The sequence below is a fragment of the Oryctolagus cuniculus genome, chromosome 18 (assembly GCF_051225735.1).
Source record: "Oryctolagus cuniculus isolate XC-2025 breed Fujian yellow rabbit chromosome 18, ASM5122573v1, whole genome shotgun sequence".
Taxonomy (NCBI): domain Eukaryota; kingdom Metazoa; phylum Chordata; class Mammalia; order Lagomorpha; family Leporidae; genus Oryctolagus; species Oryctolagus cuniculus.
In genome coordinates this window covers 17,024,863-17,047,476 of record NC_142884.1, presented here as the reverse complement: position 1 = coordinate 17,047,476, position 22,614 = coordinate 17,024,863, and positions in this window count along the sequence as shown.

Genomic DNA, 22,614 nt, shown 5'->3' with positions numbered 1-22,614 from the left:
GAAACCACTGCTCTCCTTCCTGCCTCCGCCCCCAGCCAGCTCATCCCTGCTGATTGGCTCAGACCCAATTCCTCCCAGCCTCCACCCGCCCACGCTGCAAGGGCCCCTGGGAGACACTGTCAAAGGCCATTGCCACCCCGGGTGGGGACACCAGGAACAGTCCCTATCAGCCTGAGCCAACTGCCGGGACTCCAGGCCAGGAGCAGCAGGGTCCCTGTGGGGCTGGCATCAGCTGTCTCATGTGGTCGTGCCCTATGTGGTGCTGGGACAGGTGGCCAGGCCTCGTCACTCTTGCACATCCACAGCCAAGCTCTCAGCAAACCCTGTTGACTCCAGCTGCAGTCTGCCCCCACTGTGGCCCCCACCCTGTCCTGCCCACCTGCACCTCCAGTCAGGAACACGGAGGCAGCTGATGCCACCCTGACCTCACCATCCACTCTGCCACCAGGGGGAGCCCGTGAGCACCTGCGCCATCTTTCCCAAGGACCCCCTTCTGCCTCCCACTTAAAAAAACGATTATTTTTATTTATTTGAAAGGCAGAGCCACAGAGAGAGAGGAGAGACAGAGATAAATCATCCATCTGCTGGTTCACTCCCCAGATGGTCTCAACAGCCAGGGCTGGGCCAGACCGAAGCCAGGAGCCAGGCACTTTCTCCAAGTCTCCCATCCGGATGTAGGGGCCCAAGTACTTGGGCCATCTTCTGCTGCCCTCCCAGGCACACTAGCAGGGAGCTGGATCAGAAGTGAAGTGCCCATATAGGATGCCAGCACCACAGGTGGTGGCTTTACTCGCTAGGCCCCAGTGCTGGCCCCCTCCCCCCTTTTAAGATTTTCTTCAAATATCACCTTCTCAGCCAGGCCTTCCCAACCAATGCCTTTATTTAATTATGTATTTAAATTTTAATTTATTTTATTATTTTAAGGCAAAGAGAGAGAGAGATCGTCCATCCCCTGGTTTGCTCCCCAGTGCCCACAACAGCCAGGGCTGAACCAGGCCTAAGCCAGGAGGCAGGAACTCCATCTGGGTCTCCCATGCGGGTGACAGGGACCCAAGTACGTGGGCCATCACTGCTGCCTCCCAGGGCGCACGTTAGCAGGAAGCTGGAATCGGGAACGGAGCAAGGACTGGCACCCAGCCTCGCGACGTGGGAGGCGGGGGTCCTGAGGGCGCCCTAACCGCAGCATGGACACCCGCCCTCCCCCCTTTCGTGTTCCCTCCACGCCCTTCCTGTGCCCTTCACCCTGCTTGATTCTCCTCCAAGGCCTCCCACAAGCGCCTCCCCCACCCCGGCCACTGTCCTCGCGCCCTGGCCCAGCAGGGCCGGTCATCCGGGCTTCTGGGCTGCAGCCCGCGTTGTTTCCTGTGGCTGCTCCGGCACAGGGCCGCACACCTGGGGCTGAACCAGAGCCGGCTGCTCTGGCCGCACGCAAGTCTGGAGTCCAAAATCCATCTCATGAGCCGAGATCGCCTCGTTCTGCATTCTCGGGGGCTCTAAGACTCCACTCATCGCCTCTTCCCACTTCTGGGGGGCTCCCTGCACTTTGCATGGCTTCCCCCTGCCTCTGGTTTGGCTTTCTGGTTTTTGGTTTTGGCTCCCCTAGGACTTCCTCCTCCTCCTCCCCACAGCACTAATGTAATCACATATGCAGGGACCTTTGCCCAGAACACAACCTTGGGAGGTTCAAAGGATGGGGACCTTGTCTTAGCCAGTTCAGGCTTCTGCAACAAAGTATCAGATAAACCCATACAGAACAGAAGTTCACTTCTCCTGGTTCTAGGGACTGGGGCACCAAGATCAAGGCAGCAGCAGTGTCTGTAACAGCCAGGGCTGGGCTGAGATGGAGCCAGGAGCTCCTTCCCCGTCTCTCACACGAGGAAAAGGAACGCAGCACTTGAGCCGTCACCAGCTGCCTCCAGGCTCGTGAGCAGGAAGCTGTTTCGGAAGCAGAAGCAGAGGGGACTCCATCCAGCACAGGAGGGAGATGCAGGCTGGGACTACGGATTCCCCTAAGTCATGGGGCCAGCTGTCCTGGTGAATTCGGAAGCTGGGAAGCAGCGTGGGCTGGGCTTTCCTTTGCCGTTGGGAGAAGGCACTCGCTCAGTGCGTGTGACCGAGTCTGTGCTTCTGCACCCTGGACCAGGACTGTGACCCTCTGAGAGCTGTGATCAAGGGTGGGCGTCTGGCCTGGCGACCCACGCTGGAGTACCTGGGAGACCCGGAGGACGCTCTTGGCTCCTGGCTTCAGATTGGCAGAGAACTGGCCGTTGCAGCCAACTGGAGAGTGAACCAGTGGATGGAAGACCTCTCTCTCTCTCTCTCTCTCTGTGAAACTGACTTTCAAATAAAATAAATAAACCTTTAACAAAATGCTTTGAGCGCTTGAAACTAGTAAGGCAGGGTAGAGAGATGATTTAGAAAAAAACCAGATAAACCCAGGAATAACCACTGGGGCTCTTTAGTCAGTCACTCACAGGAAATCAGCCTGCGCGGGTGTGGGGCAGAGGTGTTCTGACCCAGGAGCGCTTTGGGGCACTTATCCTCTTTGCTGAAAAACAAGCGAAGCCCATGACACCTTTCAGAGTCGGGAGGGCTGTGATGGGGAGGGGGCGTGATGAAGGAGACGTGGGGTGAAGTGACGTGCTAGGTCTTGGCTTGGCTGGTGGTTACACATGTGCGTGTGCGTGTGCGTGTGTGTGTATGTATGCATGGGCTTGTGCGTGTCTGTGTGTATGTGTGCACCAATGTTTCCTTCCTGTGGCAGAGCAGGAAGCATTGAGACCGCCTCTCACAATGAGGGTCAGGTCCCAAGAAAGATGCCAGTGTGCAGAAGGAAAATGGACTGAGCTGCCTCTGGCGCCACTGCTGGGCCTCTGTGCTCACCCAGGCGTGGCCTTGCTGTGACCCCCCCGGTTATGAGCAGCAGAAGTGCTCATTGGGTTGGGTTTCCTTTCAGTGTAGCACAAAGCATCTTGGGTATTATGTTGAGGGGCCCCAAGACCACCTTGGGTCTAGTGATTCAGTAAGAGAACTCACACGTTCACAGTTACAATTCACTACCGTGACAGAACAGGCAGCAAGGTCAGCCAAGGGTGAAGTGCACAGGAAGCCAGGCACAAGCCTGAGGAGCCCTGCCCCCGCGGAGTCACCCAGCACGCACCGAGGCCCTGCAGTCAGGACGTGTGACCACTGGGACCACTGACTCCATTGGGAGCCAGTTATCCAAGGACTGACTACAGTTACTGAAACGCCGGACTCCACAAAAATCCAAGTTCATGGCACTGGTGAGGGCCTGACGCTGTTTCAACTCGCAGCAGAACAGAGAGAGGCAAGAGGGCGTGTGCAAAAGTGGACAAAACTGGAGGGGCCACCTTGCTCGGTAACAACCTGCTCGCGTAGCTAACTCCGTCCCAGGAGGGCTGCATCAATCCCCCGGAAGGACTAATCACCTCCGAAAATCCCAACTCCCGTCACCTCCACGATGCTAACAAACTTCACCAGGCTTTTGGAGGGGACAAACAATATCCACCGAGTACACAGGACACCCAGGGTGCTGCACACTCTCATCAGAGCCTTTGAGAAGCTCAATTCCTAGGCACTGAAAACAAGGCCCTGGAGAGTGTGGGGTTTGGACAGCTCAGGCCTGCCGAGGTTCTGCACAGTATGACCATCCTCACTGTTTCCTCCGTGGACATGAACGTCCAGAGGTTAGGGAGCGGTGCAGCGTCGCCCAGCCACTAAGTGGAGAAGCTCTCAACTCCCCCATGCCACTACCTCCCGTCAAGTTGACCACCCAGCTAGGACCTGCTCTCGGGGGCGGGGGGGAAACCCCTGTGGGCTGGATGTGGCCCAAAGATCTGCATCTGGAGTCCTCAGGAGAGTCCGCTGGAAGGAACCTTCTAGAGAGAGAAGGGGAGAACTCCCGCCCACAAAGGACAGGGACTAGGGGGAAGACCCTGCAGAGCAAGAAACATCAGAGACAGTGAGGGGGTCCCAGGCCCAGAACCTGCGGGAAGGGCCGGCGGGCGGCGGATGGTGGGAAGAATGGGGGAGCGGGAAGCAGAGTGCGGTGTGTGTGTGTGTGTGTGTGTGTGTGTGTGTGTTCCAGCCATGTTGGCTGCCTGTTCCTTCCTCCTCCTCTTCCCAACATGGAAGCCTGGGACCACCCTCCCCTCCCAAGTGCACGGAGGGAGAGTGGCTGAGATGCTCCTGGACACGCCCTACTGGAGTGGCCGCTGCCCCACCCCCAGCATGTCTGGGGACAGGGGGAAGGCTTCTGTCGCTCCAGTGCCTGGCACTTCCTGGGCAGGGGGCCAGGAGGTTCTAGGTCCCTCAAAGCCCCACACTGTGTCCCACCTGACAAGGAAGCAGTGGTGGACTTTATTTATGTAACTACCCAAGCCCCGCCCTGCACCTCCTCTCAATCAATGAAGTTTTTAATTTCCCAGTAGTGCCGCCAGGGAGTGAAACGAGGGGAGTTGGTCACTGCCTACCGTCGTGCACCTGCTTCTGCCTTCAGGAGCAATCTCGAAGATTCTGCTCCAGCGCAGACCCCCTAGCCCCTCATTATGCCTTGTAGCCCAAGCAGGCCTGAGCCTTTTATTTCACTATAAATAATTCTTCTTGGATTCTTTCTTTGTTAGAATAAGGACATTACCATGATTAAAAATATTTTTTTGCATGGGATTAGGTTTTCACTTGTATTATCGATAAATTTCACTCCAGAGCAGTACAGGGAACATAGAAAAATATTAATTATGGCACTAATTTGTGATGACAAAAATCAAAGCAGCAGTCCCTGGCGGGGGTGTGGGAGGTGGGTGGTGAGGGGATTGACTGCACAGGGCACAAAAGGACGTTCTGGAAGGATGGGAACGTTCTCTGCCTCGATTAGGGCGGCATGCGCTGTCAAAACTCATCAAACTCGACACTTAAAGTGGGTAACTCTATTGTAGCTATTATGCAAATTATATCTCATTCAAGTGGAATAAACTTAAAAATATCTATACAGAAACTTTATATATGTGTTATTGAAAGGAGGTATGGATCACTAAAGCCCTGATATCAATTAGGTGAATTTAGACCACTTTTTTTTTTTTTTAATATTTATTTATTTGAAAGGCATGACAGAGCGAGAGAGAAATCTTCTATCTGCTGGTTCCCTCCCCAAATGGCCACAGCAGAAGCAGGTGGGTCTGGGCCAGGAAGAAGCCAGGAGCCAGAAGAAAAGAACTCTATCCTGGTGGGCGCAGGGACCCATCCTCCAGTTTTCCCAGACACATCAGAAGGGAGCTGGAGGGGAGGCTGGGACTTTAATAGGTGCTCTGATATGGGACGCCGGTGTTGCAAGGGACTTGACCTGCTGTGCCTCAACTCCAGGCCTTAGATGGCACCCCATGTGTCGGATCACTCCCCTACCTGCAATGGCCAGGGCTGGGTGTCAGCAGCAGCCAGGAACTGGGAACAAAATTCAGGTCTCCCACAGGGTGGCAGAGACTTGAGCCATCACTAGTGCCTCCCAGGGCCCACAGGAAGCTGGAGTCAGGAGCCAGGGCACAGATCACCCTGAGCACTCTGCTGGGGACGCAGGCAGCCCAGCCTAGACTCAAGATTTTTTTCCTGAAGATTTATTTATTTATTTGAAAGTCATAGTTAGAGAGAGAGAGGAGAGAGAGACAGAGAGAACTTCCATCCATTGGTTCACTGCCCAGATGGCTGGACCAGGCTGGAGCCAGGAGCTCTTTCCTCATCTCCCACATGGGTGCAAGCGCCCAGACACTCGTACCATCTTCTGCTCTTTCCCAGGGCATTAGCAGGAAGCTGGATCAGAAGTGGAGCAGCCCAGAACTGGTGCCCATATTGGTGCCTTGGCCACAATGCTGGCTCTAAACCTCTACTTTTCATTCCACTTTTCCACAAACTCTTTGAAGGACCCTTGTTTCTGAGTGTGTGCTGAGTTGTGATATGAATATATCTTTTATTTTGAGTTGTAGAAAAAAACATTTGAAAAACTCTTAAAATAGTAGTCCCCAGACTTTCAAATGTGTTCACTCATCTCCCAGATAAAGCCCAGCCAGACACAGGGCTGAGGGAGGACAGTCACCGGGAATCTGCCTTTCACGTGGTTTTCCTGATCACGTCCACGTGTTTTACAGCCACCAATCAGATGTGATAAGATCCTCAAGATTTCACACGGGCAGCTGGCCAGCCAGAGGCTTGTGTTTGTAAGAGGGTTTAGTGTGGCAGAATTAGTTCTAAGAAATTACCGGGAGGGAAGATCGTAGGAGGGGAAGAGCCAAGTCGCCCTCATTTGTAATAAGGAATTAATGGGTAATGCCTAAAAGCTGGTAAAGTGCCAGGAGACTGGCAAACCCTCGGCCATCAAGAACCCAGGGCATGTGTCGTGGGTGGGAGTGTGGATTGTACAACCTCTCCAACTGTCAGCGCTAGAAATATACTTACTTCCTAATTTTTTAGATTTACTTATCTTATGGCTTTGAAAGGCAGAGAGACAGACAGACAGGGACAGACACAGGTCTTCCATCCACTGGTTCACTCCCCAAATGCCTGCAAAAGCTGGGGCTGGGCCAGGCCAAAGCCAAGAGCCTGGAACTCCATCTGGGTCCCCGACATGGGGGCTGGGAGCCCAACTACTCAGGCCATCACCTGCTGCCTTGCAAGGTGCTTGTGAGTAGAAGCTGGAGTCGGGAATAGAGCCAGGACTTGAAGCCAGGAACTCTGATACCGCAAGTGGGTGACCCAGTCGGCATCCTAACGACCAGGGCAAACACACGCCCTGAAATTCACGCCTCGCCCCTTGTGCATGGGATAGGAAGACACGTGCACGAGGTTCTGCATTGCTTCATCACTGTGCTGGACAAACAGCAATGGGCAGGGAACGACCGGGACACCCTCCTTAGGGGAGGGGTTAAGTGTCACAGCACTTCCAACACAGCGCAGTGCGCAGCCATGAGAAACAGACCCATCACAGCTTGTCCAGGCCACCCATGACCGCCATGGGGCTAAACCCAAAGTCCAACTTTTTTTTTTTTTGACAGATAGAGTTATAGACAGTGAGAGAGAGAGACAGAGAGAAAGGTCTTCCTTCTGTTGGTTCACTCCCCAAATGGCCGCAACAGCCGGCGCTGTGCCACTCCAAAGCCAGGAGCCAGGTGCTTCCTCCTGGTCTCCCACGCGGGTGCAGGGCCCAAGCACTTGGGCCATCCTCCACTGCCTTCCTGGGCCACAGCAGAGAGCTGGACTGGAAGAGGAGCAGCCGGGAGTGGAAACTGGGGCCCATATAGGATGTCAGCGCCACAGGCGGAGGATTAACCAAGTGAGCCATGGCGCCTGCCCCCCAACTTTTGTTTTCAATTCTCCGGCACTCGTGCAGCACTCCTCACGGCCAAGCACGCTGTCCCCACTGAGGCCTTGGCTCCCGGGCTCCTTGGCTGTTGCTCCTCAGCTCCCGTGGCTCAGCCCACGGACTGACGTGCAGCCTCTGGGCCTCACACACCAGCCCTACTGCGGGTCCCACGAGGCTCTCCTCCGCCTACTCTCTCCCCTGAACACACGGGATGCCTGCGTGACAGTTCCAGGGGGATGATTCAGACATCACCCGATGAACACATCAAAAACCGAACTCCTGATTTTCCCGCCCCAATCTCCTCTCGTCCCTATCTCGGTGAAAGGCAGCTCCTTCTTCCAGCTGCTTCAGCAAAAACACTGCAGTGATCCTAGGAGCCTCCTTGCGCTCACATCCTGTGTCTGCTCTGACGTCCAATTCTGTCAGCTCTGCCTCCGGACTCCGTCCAGAACACGGTGCGCCTCTCCCACCGCCCCACCTCGTCTGGTCCCAAGTCCCACCTGGATCAGCTCCGCAGCCTGTCCCAGCCCCACCCCCACAGTCTGTTCCTGTGTCCAGAGTGGACGTGAAAGGTGCTGCCCAGGACAACTGGCTGGGGAAAGTCACAACCCTGGGGACAGAGACTGGACAAGCTCAGGAGGATGCAGGGACTGACAATAACACCGGCCGCACCTCCCCTACCTGAAATCCAGACATGTCGGATCTCACAGTTTACAGTATCCACATACATAATGAGGTGTCTTGGGACTCTCACTCATGTCTGAACACACAATTCATTTATGTTTCATGTGCATTTTATACACACGAACGCAATTTTACTTGGTATCTTAAATAGCTCTGGGCATGAAACATGGCATGGCATGGAATTTTCCACCTTTGGTGTTGTATCAGGGCTCAAAAAGTTTTTGATTTTGCAACATCTTGGACTTCTTTTAAAAAACTGATTTATTGAAGAGGCAGTAGGGGGGTAGAGAGAGCGAGAGAGTGAGTGAGCGCTCCCCCCATTTGCTGGCTCACTCCCCAAATGCCCATACTGTTCATTGCTGGGCTAAGACCAGAGCCGAGCGAGCCGAGAGCCAGGAATCCATCCAGGTCTCCCACATGGGGGAAGGGGATCAGTCACTTTAGCCACCACATTGCCTGCCTGGGAAGCTGGACCCAGGGAGCGGGAACCAGGCATCAAACCCAGTACTCTGATATGGGAGGTGGGGAATTTTTTTTAAAATGTATTTATTTGAAAGGCAGAGTGACAGAGAAAGAAGGAGAGACAGATGGAGACAGAGAGGGAGAGAGATTTTCCAGCCACCAGTTCACGCTCTACAGCTGGGCCAGGTTGAAGCCAGAAGCCCAGAACTCCATCCTGGTCTCCCACATGGGTGGCAGGGGCCCAAGTATTTGAGACATCTTCCACTGCTTTCCCAGGCTCATTAGCAGGGAAGTGGAGCAGCCAGGACTCAAACTAGCACCCATAGGGCTTAACCTGTTGAGCCACAACACTGGATTCTTCTACTTTTTTTAAGATTTTATTTTATTTATTTAAATACAGAGTTACAGAGAGGGGTAGAGACAGAGAGAGAGAAAGGTTTTCCATCCGCTGGTTCACTCCCAGATGGCCGCAATGGCCAGAGCTGCACCGATCTGAAGCCAGGAGCCAGGAGCTTCCTCGAGGTCTCCCACATGGGTGGAGGGGCCCAAGGACTTTGGTCATCTTCTACTGCTTTCCCAGGCCATAACAGAGAGCTTGATCGGAAGTGGAGCAGCCGGGACTAGAACCGGCACCCATATGGGATACCGGTGCTTCAGGCCAGACTTTGACCCACTGAGCCACAGCGCCAGCCCCCTATTTTTTTTTTTTTTTTAATATTTATTTGAAAGGCAGAGTTTCAGAGAGAAAAAGAGGGAGACACAGGGAGAGCTCTTCCATCTACTGATTCACTCCCCAAATGGAGTGAAAAAAGAAAAAACAAACAAACAAACAAAAAAACCAGAGCAGCCAGGACTTGAACCAGTCCTCCGACATGGATGCCGGCATCATTAGCAGCAGCTTAACCTGCTGCACCACGCGGCCAGCCCCAGGATTTTGGATTTTTAGATTAGGGACATTCCACAAGTAGTATACACAGGGTCAAGGAACAGAATGGTTTCAGAATTCTGCAGAACTCTACGGCACACAGGAGGACGAGGAAACACCGATTTCAGAAACCGAGTTTGCTCCCTGAATTCTACAGTCAAGCTGCCAATCAAGTAAATGGGGCGGGTGAAGGCATTTTCAGACGTGAAAGGGCTTAAAGATGTACTTCCCATGACACCGCAGCCTGTGCACCACCCAGATGACAGCATCACCAAGAAAGGGGAAGTATCAGAGCCCTGGACACGGGGGCCCAGGGCAGAAGAGAGCGAGGGGGCTTCCAGGTGGTGAAGAAGGCAATGGCACGGCTGGCTGCTGGGCGCCAAGCTCAGAGGGCAGCCAGCCCAGCAGGCGCCTGTGACTCAACAGGCCAAGGTGCAGGCCAAGGTCACCCACAGGCCAACGGCCATCACACTGCTTAGTGTGCTCTGATTTTTTTTTTTTAATTCTTAAAAAAAATTTTGTCTATTTGAAAGGCAGAATTACAGAGAGAGAGAAAAGGAGAGAGAGAGATCTTACATCTGTTGGTTCACTTTCCACATGGCCGCAATGGCCAGGGCTGGGCCAGGCTGAGGCCTGGAGCCAGGAGCTTCTTCCCGGCCTCCCACATGTGTGCAGGGGCCCAAGCACTTGGGCTATTCTTTGCTGCTTTCCCAGGTGCATTAGCAGGGAGCGGGATCAGAGTGGAGCATCCGGGTCATGAACTGGTGCCCACATGGGATGCTGGTGCCACAGACAGTGGCTTAACCTGCTACGCCACAACACTGGCCCGAATGTCTATTTGTTTCTCTCTCTCCTTCTTTCTTTCCGTACTCTGCCTTTCAAATAAACAAATAAATCTTAAAACAAAAACAAACAAAAAAATCTATGCCCACACAACCGTCTTAACTTTCAGAAGCACACCATTGTTATTGAGATGTTGAAGGGCCGGTGTTGGTGTTGTGACATAGCAGGTAAAGCTGCCACCTGCGGTGCCGGCATCCCATATGGGCACCGGTTTGAGTTCCGGCTGCCCCACTTCCGATCCAGCTCTCTGCTGTGGCGTGGGAAAGCAGCAGAAGATGGCCTAGGTCCTTAGGCCCTTGCACCTATGTGGGAGACCTGGAAGAAGTACCTGGCTCCTGGCTTCAGACAGGCCCAGCTCTGGCCATTGCTGCCATTTGGGGATAAACCAGGAGATGGAGGACCTTTGTATGCCTGTCTCTCTCTCCCTCTCTCTCTCCCTCTCTCTCTCTCTCTCTCTCTCTCTCTCTCTCTCTCTCACTGCCTTTCAAAGAAATAAATCTTAAAAAAAAAAAAAAAAAGCAACTTAACCAACACAGTATTGGGGAAGTCTGAGCACTGGGCATAAGCAAAAAGAAATGCAGGAGAATCATTAACCATCAACACAGCAGCGGCGCTAGGAATCCAGGGGGCTGGGAGGGGCGCCCAGGCAGTGGTAACGCTGGGACAGGACCTGGCTCCCCACCCAGGTGACGAGTGCGCAGCTGTGTAACCTGCTCTTCTCTGAGCTCTATGTATGCACTTTACTCTCTCCTGCACGGTGTGGAACACAACACAAGACAATGGAGCCACGGCACACAGAACGCTGGGTCCTGATCTAGCTGGAATGCCGCCAAAGACTTTCCTGGTCAGAGTGACACACGTAACACACGCCACAGGCGTCCAGTGCTGCATTCTCAGGTAAGCTCCTTGCTTCCTAAACAAAACTAGCTCCCTTTTGGCTATTTATGGGGGCCAGCACTGTGGCATAGCAGGTAAAGCTGCCGCCTGCAGTGCCGGCATCCCACATGGGCACTGGTTCGAGTCCCGGCTGCTCCACTCCCGATCCAGCTCTCTGCTATGGCCTGAGAAAGCAGTAGAAAATGGCTCAAGTCCTTGGGCCCCTACACCCGTGTGGGAGACCCGGAAGAAGCTCCTGGCTCCTGGCTTTGGCTTGGCGCAGCTACGGCCATTGTAGTCAGCTGGGGAGTGAACCAGCAGATGGAAGACCTCTCTCTCTTTGCATCTTGTTCTCTGTGTAACTCTTTCAAATAAATAAATATTTTTTAAAAAAGGCTATTTATGGTTTTGTTGTTCTTTCTCGTAACATCAACACCATTCCCATGGCAACTGTCATCCAAGTATATAAGGCTGTATTACTTTTTATAACTGAGCATTTAAATTTTTTTAAAATGTGTTTTCACATTGCTTGAAAGGCAAAAAGAGAGAGAGAGTTATAGAGAGAGTGAGAGGAGAGAGGGAGAGCTCTCCCATCTGCTGGTTCACTCACAACAACCTGGACTGGGGCAGGCCAAAGCCAGGAACCCAGAACCCAGCTGAAGCCTCCCACGTGGGTGGCAGGGACACATGTACTTGAGCCATCACCTGCTGCTCCAGGACGTGCACTGGCAGGAAGCTGGGTTGGAAGTGGAGAAGCCTGGACTTGAACCAGACTCATCAATAAGGGTTGTGGGTGCCCACAACCGTGTCTTAACTGGTGAACCAAAGCTTGTCCCTACATAGTATCTAAATTTTAAAAAAATCTGAAGCCGGCACTGTGGCATAGGGCATAAAGCCACTGCCTGCAGGGCTGGCATCCCAAATGGGCGCCAGTTCGAGACTCGGCTGCTCCACTTCCGATCCAGCTCCCTAATGCACCTGGGAAAGCAGTAGAAAATGGCCCACGTGCTTGGGCCCCTGCACCCCAGTGGGACACCTGGAAGAAGCTCCTGGCTCCTGGCTTCGGATTGGCACAGCTCCGACCATTGTGGTCAGCTGGGGAGTGAACCAGCAGATGAAAGACCTCTCTCTCTCTCTCTCTGTAACTCTTTCAAATAAATAAATAAGTCTTTAAAAGAATAATAGAAGGCCATGGGACACAAACACAAGCCGACCACGTTCCGCGGCACTGCGCGTGGTTCTCGGATTTGTACCTCAGTCCCGGACTCACCCGGAGCGCCACCCAGCGCCTCAGCCCGCTCTCCCGCAGGGGAGCCGCACGCTCGGCTTCCTCAGCTGTGACCCGGCATTGCACATTCCCGACCTCAGTCTCGGTAAGGCGGCACGCGCACCTGCTCGGTCGGCAAAGGCTCACTTACGAAAGAGATCTGAGGTTTTAGAGGCGCTTTTCTTTCCTTCTTCTTCTTCTTATTATTTTTTTGACAGGCAGAGTGGACAGTGAGAGAGAGAGACAGAGAGAAAGGTCTTCCTTTGCCGTTGGTTCACCCTCCAATGGCCGCCGCAGTCGGCGTGCTGCGGCCGGCGTGCTGCGGCCGGCGCACCGCGCTGATCCGATGGCAGGAGCCAGGTGCTTCTCCTGGTCTCCCATGGGGTGCAGGGCCCAAGCACTTGGGCCATCCTCCATTGCACTCCCTGGCCACAGCAGAGAGCTGGCCTGGAAGAGGAGCAACCGGGACAGAATCTGGCGCCCCGACCGGGACTAGAACCTGGTGTGCCGGCGCCGCAAGGCGGAGGATTAGCCTAGTGAGCCGCGGCGCCGGCCAAGGCACTTTTCAGTAACACCTGCCCCTGTCCCTTCTCCGATGGACTTGGGAGTCCTCCGCCGTCCCCCACCCTCGGGGGAAGATGTAGCCGGGCATCCAGCCAAGCGAGGGCTGGGCTCTCCCCTCCAGGCCCGCGGGTGCCGGGAGCCGGGCTCGAGGCCGGAGATCCCGACCAGGAGGCCCGATGTCTCACAAGTGGAGGCCGCGGAGGCCGGGGGGGGCAAGGCTGCGAGGAGGAGACCCCGCTCTCCGATACGCACAGCGCGACCCCAGCGCAACCAGAGGGCGCGAGGGGCGGCCGGGGTGGCCGCAGTCCGGCGCGGGGTTCCTCACGCCGAAATGACCCGATGCGAGCTTCTCGGAGGAGGTTCACTGGCGACTTCACCTTGGGTGAGAGGCGGCCAGCACCGCAGGGGAGCCCACTGAGGCGACACGGGACTCCCGGGTGGGCGCCACACTGGACACTGGAGGATTTCCCCGCTTTGGGAGGCGCGGCCACGCCCCCTCAGCCGCAGGCTCCTCCCCCTTTGCACGCGGCGCCCGAGTCTACACCCCGGCTTCGTGTTCTGCCCCGGGCCGGTTCTTTTGCACAACACACTCAAAATGGCGCCGTCGCTCTCTACCCCAGAAAATGGTGGGACTGGGCTGTTCTGGGCACACGCAGGACTTGGAGGCGCGGCCCTGTCCTCATGGCGCTCCAGCTGGTGTTTTGGCGTTAGGGGTCTGGATGCACCTTGCTTCTGATTGGTTTGGGGCTGGGTGGAGCGGCCTGTGGTTGGGGGTGGTCCGAGAGCAGGTGCTTGATTTTCTGAGTCCCGTTTCTACGCTTGCTGTGGTCATGGCCTCAGGTGGGCTGTCCGGGGTCTGACACAGAAGCATACAAGGCCCAGGGTGAGTCACCCTTGCTGCTGCCGTGGCCGCCCGGGGCAGGTCCCAGCAGGTGAGCTGCGCCCTGGGCACGGCCCTCATCTCCATGGCTCACAGTCTGCTGACCATGGGAAGTCACATATGGCCAGGATGAAGTCCGGGGGCGCCAAGTCTGGGATGAGGGACAAGGGCTCTCTGCTCAGCTGCTGCCCCCAGTCTCAAGTCCTTTCACTCCGCAGGGTCCCTCTGAGGCAGAGGGACGCTCGCCTGGGCGAGCAGAGTGGGTCTGCCCAGCTGAGCTCACTAGGGGTGGTCCACGTGTCCAGTCACTTAACAGAGCCTCAATGGGCACCTGCTCCAGGCAGGAGGACAAACTCCCTGCCCTCCTGGGTCGGCAGTCCAGTGGGAAAGCCGTGCAGCACACAGGATAACCCAGCAACTCCTGCGGTCTGGTAGAAGGTGATGAATGCCAAGGAAAAACACCCCGTAGAGGGGCGGCCCAGGGGGAACACGCTGGCCCGGGCACCCCCATGCCACATCTGAGTGCCTGGGTTTGCTAACCGGTTCTGCCTCATGACTTCCGTTTCCTGCCAGTGCAGACCCTGGGCTCAAGTAGCTGGGTTCCTCTCACTCACGTAGGAGACCTGGGTTGAATTCCTGGCTCCTGGCTTCCCCCAGGCTGCTGTGACATTTGGGGAGTGAGCCAGCAGATAGGATCCGTGTCTCTCTCGATTTTTAAATACTGGGCACAGGATGGGCATTGTGGCCCAGCAGATTCCATGCCCTTGGAATGCCTGCAACCCATATCGGAGTGCTGGTTAGAGTTCCAGAACCTCTGCTGATCCAGCTTCCTGGTCCCTGCCACCCATGTGGGAGGCCCGGATGGAGTTCTGGGTGCCTGGCTTTGGCCAGGCCTAGCCCTGGTTATTATGGGCATTTGGGGAGTGAACAGCAGATGGAAGAAATCTCTCTCTCTTTCCTCTCTGACTGTGTCACTCTGCTTTTTAAGTAGAGGAAAATAAATATATAAACCTTTAAAAAACAAAATATTGGGCAGAGTAAGCGTAGGGCAGGGATTGGCCAGCTACAACCTGGGTGCCAAGTGCAGTGTGTCTTTTGTTCTTGTGCGGTGTTGCAGCCCTAGAATGGTCTGTACATACCCTGATGGTTGGGACGGAACCCGCAGACCTCTGTGCCGTGGCCTGTGAGCTGAATGTGACGTTCAAGTGCCAGTGTCCACAAATAAAGCTTTACTGGGGCACGGTCACACCGGAGCTCCCTGCTGTTACAACAGGGTCGATACACAACCCCCCCAAGCCTTGAGCATCCTGAGTCTTGTCTTTCCGACACACGTTGGCAGGCCCCTGGCTTAGGGCACCAGGAGTGGCGGTGGAGGGGGATTGTGATTTTATCTTAGTCAAGAGGCTTGTCCTTGGGAGGGTGGCAATGGGTAGAGCCCGGAGCAGGGCTGGTGGAAGCAAAGAGTGCGACAGCCCGCTGCCCATCACTGCAGTGACCCCCCTGTGCTGGCTGCCCGGTGAAGGAGGGAGGTTAACGCAGCTCGCAGCTCTGCAGGCTGAGAGCGCAGACAGCACGGCGCTGGCTCTGGGAAGGGCCCCTGGGCCGTCGACGCACTGTGGCGATGATGTCATACATAGCGAGAGCGCAGGTGAGAGGAAGTGGTGAGATGGTGAGACAGGAAGCCAGGGAGAGACAGAGACACAGAGACACACACATAGACACACACACAGAGATGCACACACACACACAGAGACACACACAGACACATGCACACACAGACACACATCCAGAGATACACACACAGACACACAGATACACACACAGACACACACACAGATACACAGAGACACACAGACACGCACACAGAGATACACACACACAGACACAAAGAGACGCACACATACAGACACACACAGACACACACAGAGATACACAGAGACACACACACAGACACACGCACACAGAGACACAGAGACACACAGAGATGCACACACACACAGAGACACACACAGAGACACACACACAGATGCACACACACAGAGACACACACACAAAGACACAGACACAGAGATACACACACAGACACATAGACACAGAGACACACACACAGAGATACAGAAACACACACACAGAGACACAGACACACAGAGAGACACACAGACACACACATAGACACACACAGAGAGAGAGACACACACACAGACACACACACACACACACACGGGGGCGAGCTGGCTCCCAGGAGAACTAAGTGAATCCCTTCCAAGGGCAGTGTCCCCAGTGACCTCAGGACAGTAGGTGTCAGGGACACGGGTGTTCCAGGCAGAGGGACTCGGCGGTGCAAAGGCCCTGTGATGGGAACCTGCCCGATACGTTCAACAAGGAGCCGCGTGGAGACCCTGTGCCTGGGGCAGAGGGGTGCTGGGATGACTAGTGGGACAGGAGGACAGAGCGGGGTGGGGCCTCGTGGGCAACCGCGAGGTCTGTGCCCTCCACCTCCGAGTGAGATGGAGCCCCAGCAGGGTCCAGGGCAGGGCAGGGAAGTGACCGGACTCCCTGGTTGCTTGTGAGGACAGACGGAGTAGGATGGGAGCGGGGCACCTGCGAGGGGCTGCTGGCCCAGTGCAGGAAGGGAGGGGTGGATAGAGGCTGTGGAGGAGAGAGATGGGCAGACTCTGGGTGGAGTGAGGCTGGAGCTGACAGTATTTCTCCCTAGATGACATCCTAATCAGAGAACAGTGTCTCCTAAAAGCTTGCCTGCCTCAGGCTTTCAAATCAGACACCCCAGGGATCTAGTCCCGCCTCTGCTACATACCAGCTGTGTGATCTAAGGTAAGTTGCTCAATCTCAGTGGCCTCAGTTTTCTCATCTATAAAATGGGGTTAATTAACAGGTGCCCTATCAATGGGATCATTGATGCAAAGCACAAGAATGGTGGCCGGCAGGCAGGGGCCACTCCACACACGGCAGCTCGGATAATGAGGATCCTTCCCCAGGTGGGACTCCAAGACCTGTTGGCCCAGGTCACGGTCTCCATGGCACATGCCCCCTTCCTTGCAGAACGAAGCTCTCTCCCCATCACTTTCCCCTCTGCCCCCAACTAGGTCAGTGACCTGAAGGTTACACAGTGCAATGCTCAGCCTGCCTTGCCAAGCCTCAGTTTCCTCATCTGTAAAATGGGCTTCCAAAAGTCTGCATTACAGCTTCTCAGGGCCTTTAAGGGAACCGTTTCATATACAGGGTGTCTGGCACACACCAAGGGCTCAGGTGGGTGCTCTGCTCTCACCATGGCTGCCGACAGCAACAGCTACCTGTATGTGCTGGAGCATTTTCCCAATGTTTTATGATGACCATTTTCAAACACACAGGAAAATTGGAAAAGGCTTGCAAGAAACACACCTGTATCCACCTGAATTCTATTGTTAACGTTTTACTAATAGTGTTTTGACATACATCTATCAATGCTTCTATCCATCAATCCATCATACTTTTTTATGGTGAATGTCAAAAGACTGCAATATTTCTGTGAAGATTTTCAAGGACTTGGTTTGTACCATGCACTATTTTTAGTACTATTCTTAGTTCATTATATCTATTCATGCACTTATCTAATTCTCACAACTCTCTAAAATATGTCAAGTATGCAGTATGGGACCCCCATTTTATCCCTATTTTACAGATGAGGAAGTTGAGGCACAGAGAGGCAAAGGACCTGCGGCTGAACGTCGGAGTTGGGTTTGAACCTGGGCCATCTCTCTCCGAAGCCCGGACTTCTTCCCCTCAGATTGGGCGGAGGAAGCCACACAGTGGATACTGTGAGCCAATATGGAAGAATGCTTAGAAGACAGCAGTGAATGGGCCGGCACCACAGCTCACTAGGCTAATCCTCCACCTGCGGCGCCGGCACACTGGGTTCTAGTCCCAGTCGGGGCACCGGATTCTGTCCCAGTTGCTCCTCTTGCAGTCCAGCTCTCTGCTGTGGCCAGGGAGTACAGCGGAGGATGGCCCAAGTGCTTGGGCCCTGCACCCCATGGGAGACCAGGAGAAGCACCTGGCTCCTGGCTTCGGATCAGTGCAGTGCGCCAGCCGCAGCAAACCGGCTGCAGCGGCCACTGGGGGGTGAACCAATGGAAAAGGAAGACCTTTCTCTCTGTCTCTCTCTCTCTCTCTCACTGCCCACTCTGCCTGTCAAAAAAAAAAAAAAAAAAAAAAAAAAAAAGGCAGTAAAAAATAACACCGGACCGTGGGAGACCAGGATTCAACCCAAATCCTCTAGGATAAAGTACTCTAAGGAGGGGCAGCCAGGGCCACCAGCGCTCACGGTGATTAAATCAACTCCTGGCTGATCACTGCAACTGTTCTTTACCAGCTCTTTGTCTGTGCCCTGCCCTGTGCTACAGGCTTCACCTGCTGTATCTTTCCAAGCACTGCTGAAGTCGGCAAGTCCATATCTGTTGGAGATACTAGGGCACTGGGCTAGGAGAGAGGCAAGCGCTTGCTCAAAGTTATCCAGCCAGGAAGTGGGAGAAGCAGGATTCAAACCCACATTTGTCAGCTCCCAGAGTCAGTAAACCACCCAGCCTCCTTCTCCTTCTGAGTTTTCAGTAACGAGACTATGTGATTTTCATAATGGAAAAATAAATGAAGTCTCCATTAAAAGATTAGGCCAATTTATCCTAATTTTGTTAGCCATGTGCATTACTTTGATAAAAATCTAAACCCCTACCTCACACCACGCAACAAAGATCAGTGCCAGATAGATTGCCAACCTTAATGTAACGTGGACTGATGAAGCAGTTGGAAAATAACATATGAGAGCATCAGTGTGTTTTAGAAGTATAGAAATATTTCTTAAGCAAGATGTACAAATCACTATCTATAAAGGAAAAGAGTGCTAAAATGGGCTATGCTAAAGTTAAAACTTTCTGTTCATTGGAAGATGCTTCTAGGAGTGAGAAGACAGGCCGTAGAGCAGGAAAAAATGTTTATTGTACATACAACTAGCAGATGGCTCATACCAGTGTATAGAAACAGCAAATCCACTTAAAAATGGGCAACCCCACAGCAAACAGAGCAAGACACTTGAACAGGCACCTCCCAAAGAAGGACACCAAGCGACCACTATGCAAACGAGAATGTGCTCAATTTTATTACTCATCAGGTAAATGCAAATTCAAACTACAAGCAGCTGCTGCTACTACTACACACCCATCAGAATGACTAAAAATAAAACACGTGACATTGCCAAGTGTTGGTGAGGATGTGGAGCAATGGATGCGCTCCAACAAGGCTGGTGGGAGGAGAGGAAATTATTACAATCACTTTGGGAATCTCTTTGTCAGTATCTAATAAAGACAAACACCGGGAGACCCCGTGACCCAGACATTCTATTGCTGGGTTAATACTCAGTGTGTATTTATGACACCAACCAAGTATGCACTAGAACGTGAGCAGCGGAAGTATTTGTAAGAGTAGAGAAAGAACTCAAAGGTCTGTTGACAGTTGGTAGAGAAATCAATCGTGTCTTCACACAGTGGAATACTACTTGGCAACCCAGCCCAGATGAATTTCATAATCCTACTGCCGAGTGAAAGAAGCCAGACATGAGGGTTCCTACTGTGTAATTTCCATTTATATCACATGCAAAAATAGGCAAAATGCAGCTACTGGGCCTAGGGAGGCGCAGTTGCTGGGGTTAGGGTGGGGAGACCAAAGCCTCGTCCCGGTGAGTTAAGTGGATGCTTGGCGAGGAAGAAAGCAGTGTGGAGAGGAGGAAGAGGGGTTTAGGAGGTGCTGGTAACATTCGATTTCTTCACTTAAGGAACATTTATGTTTTCTGGGTTTTTCTGTATGTATATCAAATTTCATCATTAAAAGGTTTGAATCATTTAAAAAGAACTTAGAAAAGTAGGCTCATTGTAGCCTTAGCTGACAAACTGGGTAGACCAGATGTCTTGGATGTAATACTAATTGGAAGGACAGTGTGGGGCCCTGGCTCTGTGCTGGGCACTGCTCTAAGTGGCTTATCTCTGTTAACCTATTTGGTCCTCACACAACAGCCCTGTGAGGAAGTTACTGCTAATTATACCCAGGTGCAGATGGAGAAACTGAGGCACGGGGGGCTAAGCCTTTGCCTAAGCTAGTCAGTGCTCGGCTGGATTTAAACACAGGCCTTGTGGCCCAGAGCAGGTGCAGTGTCCACCACGTGGAGGTCATGGTGATGGCAGCCGATGCGAGGCCTCATCTACCCCATCAGGTGCCACCTCCCCGATTCCAGCCGAGCTTTGCAACATGGGTGCGTGGAATTCAAGGGCTCTATGAAGCTGGAGGGGAAAAAATTACCTCTTTCTTTGCTTTTATTATCCTTTAATTCAGCAGTCCTGCAATGTGATCTAGGACCCTCGGGGTCTCCCAGGATCCCTTTCTGGGGGGTAATGAGTTCAATACTAGTTTCATAATGGATCTAAGGTGTGTTTGCCCTCTTCCCTCTGCAAAGGTACGATGACATCATCGCTGTGCTAGTGCCTGACCTGTGATGACGTCATGGCTCCACCATCACCTGCTCTGTGATGACGTCACCACCCTACCAGTGCCTGACCTGCGATGATGCCACCGCTCTGCCAGCCAAGGGAATGTTGGCATGAGCATTCTTGTGTTTAATTCTCAGTTTCCTTTTTCCTACATGGTACATATTAATAGGAGCAGCTCACACACAAAAGAGCTCGGCCATTTTAAAGTGAAATGTCCGAGGAAATCTGTGATGATGATTTAGCCCATGCTCTCTCCCCAGGCAGGCAGCGGACCTGAGGCTCTGGGGGCTCTGCCGGGAGACATCGCAGATATTTTCAAATCCTGCGGTCACAGGACTCTCATCAAAACTTCCAAACCGCACCCACGTGGGAGACCCGAAGGAAGCTCCTGGCTCCTAGCTTGGGCCTGGCCGGGCCCTGGCTATTGAGCCATCTGGGGAGCGAATCAGTGGATGGAAGCGCGCGCTCTCTCTCTCTCATCTATGCCTTTCAAATAAATAAATAAATCTCAAAAAAAAAAATACTTCCAAATTACCTTCGCTTTGGGAACTCTTAATGAAGAAGTTCAGATATTACCACATCCCACACGTTAGAAAAATATTTGTGTCTCCGTAACACCCCAGTGGCGGTTTCTTTTGTAATTATGCATGTTTATTTAGAGTCTATAATAACGTGACCTTGAGAAGGGCCTCGCCAGCCTGCCGCAAAAAGGGGTTAAGAACCTTGCATTCTGGAAGACCACCAGGTCAAGGAAAAGCAAGCGACGCTTATTACTGGATGCCGTTGTCCCAGTGGGCACAGGCGAAGCTAAGAGCTGCTTGTTGCGTTTTAAGTTGGAACAGAGACTTTGGAAGGTGGGGACGAAATCAATTGACGAAAAAGCCTCATCTTGGACACACACCCTGCAGCCCCCACCCCCGGTCCCACCCAGTCTCTGAAACTGGTGTCCAAACCTTGCAAAAACCAAAAAGCCAAATCCCGAGTTCATCTGGTCCATGGAATCCAGACCCCTAGACCCTGGCAGCCGCTCCTCCTGGGGCCAGGGGCTCCCAACATATTTCAAACACCTGCCAAGGGCCCGAACCACTGCCTCCCACCCTGGCCCCACCGGGGGCGGGCTCTGGAATCTTCCATCAATAACAACAACAAAAAAAAACACAGCAGCTCCTTGTCACCTTGCCATCACCCCGAGCCAGGCGCGTTCTCAGCATGACAGCTCCTGTGTGGACTCGTCCAGCCCTCACAGCAGCCCGTGGGGTGAGCAGGTCTGGCGCCCCGTTTTACAGGTGAGAAAACCGAGGGCCAGCGAGGTGGAGCAACCCGCCCCGGGGCGCGCGGCGCTGTCCTGCGTAGATTCTGAGTTTGTGTTTTCTGGGTGCCCCCGGGGTCCGAGGAGGAGTCAGCGGGCAAAGCTTGCAGCGGGAGGAAGCGGAAGGAACTGCGAGGAAGATAAAGCTGGCGCGACTGAAAGGATGGGGGTTTCCCCCGTGCCCGCACACCTGGGACCCAGGATCGGGCAGCGCCAGGGCTGGGGGCGGGCTCCGTGCTCTGAGGTCCCCGCAGCTGGGGAGTGGGGCGCCTGGGGGGACGCGCGCAGCCTTACCTGTCGGGCGCTCACCTGGTGCTCAGCGTGGAGGTGGCGGCGGCGGCGGCGGCGAACCTGGCCTCCCTGGGTCTCTCTTCAGGCGCCCTGCCCTGAGGGGTGACGGACGGGTGGTGGGCGTGGGGCGCCAGGGACCGGCCCGACCTGTGGGACCCGGGGCCCCGGCTGTCTGGGGTGCCCGTCACCTCGAGGCAGCTGGCGCTTCCGGGGCTTGGTCTGCTGTGGGCGGCAAGAGGCATTGGCGCCCGCAGACTCATAAATACTGCGGTGGCGCTGGTGGCCGGAGACGCGCGGGCAGCCGGCGCCCCCGAGGGTGAGCCGGGGTCCGGAGGGTGCCCCCATCTCAGCTCCCGGCCCCTGGGCCAACAGCAGCAGTCGGTTCGGCCCGGAAAGGGCCGTGGGGGCGGGGGGAGCTGGAGAGGGAACTGGAGCAGGCGTGGAGAGGCTGGGGAGACCAGGCTGGGAGCTGGCGCGCAGGTGCCACTTACAGGCAGGATGCGATGCCGGGGCTGGGCGAGGACAGACTTGGTGCGGAGGGAGGATAGAGTAGGACTGGGGTCACGGTGACCCACGAGGAAGGCTGAGGATGGGGGTAGAGGCGGTGAGGTCCCCGG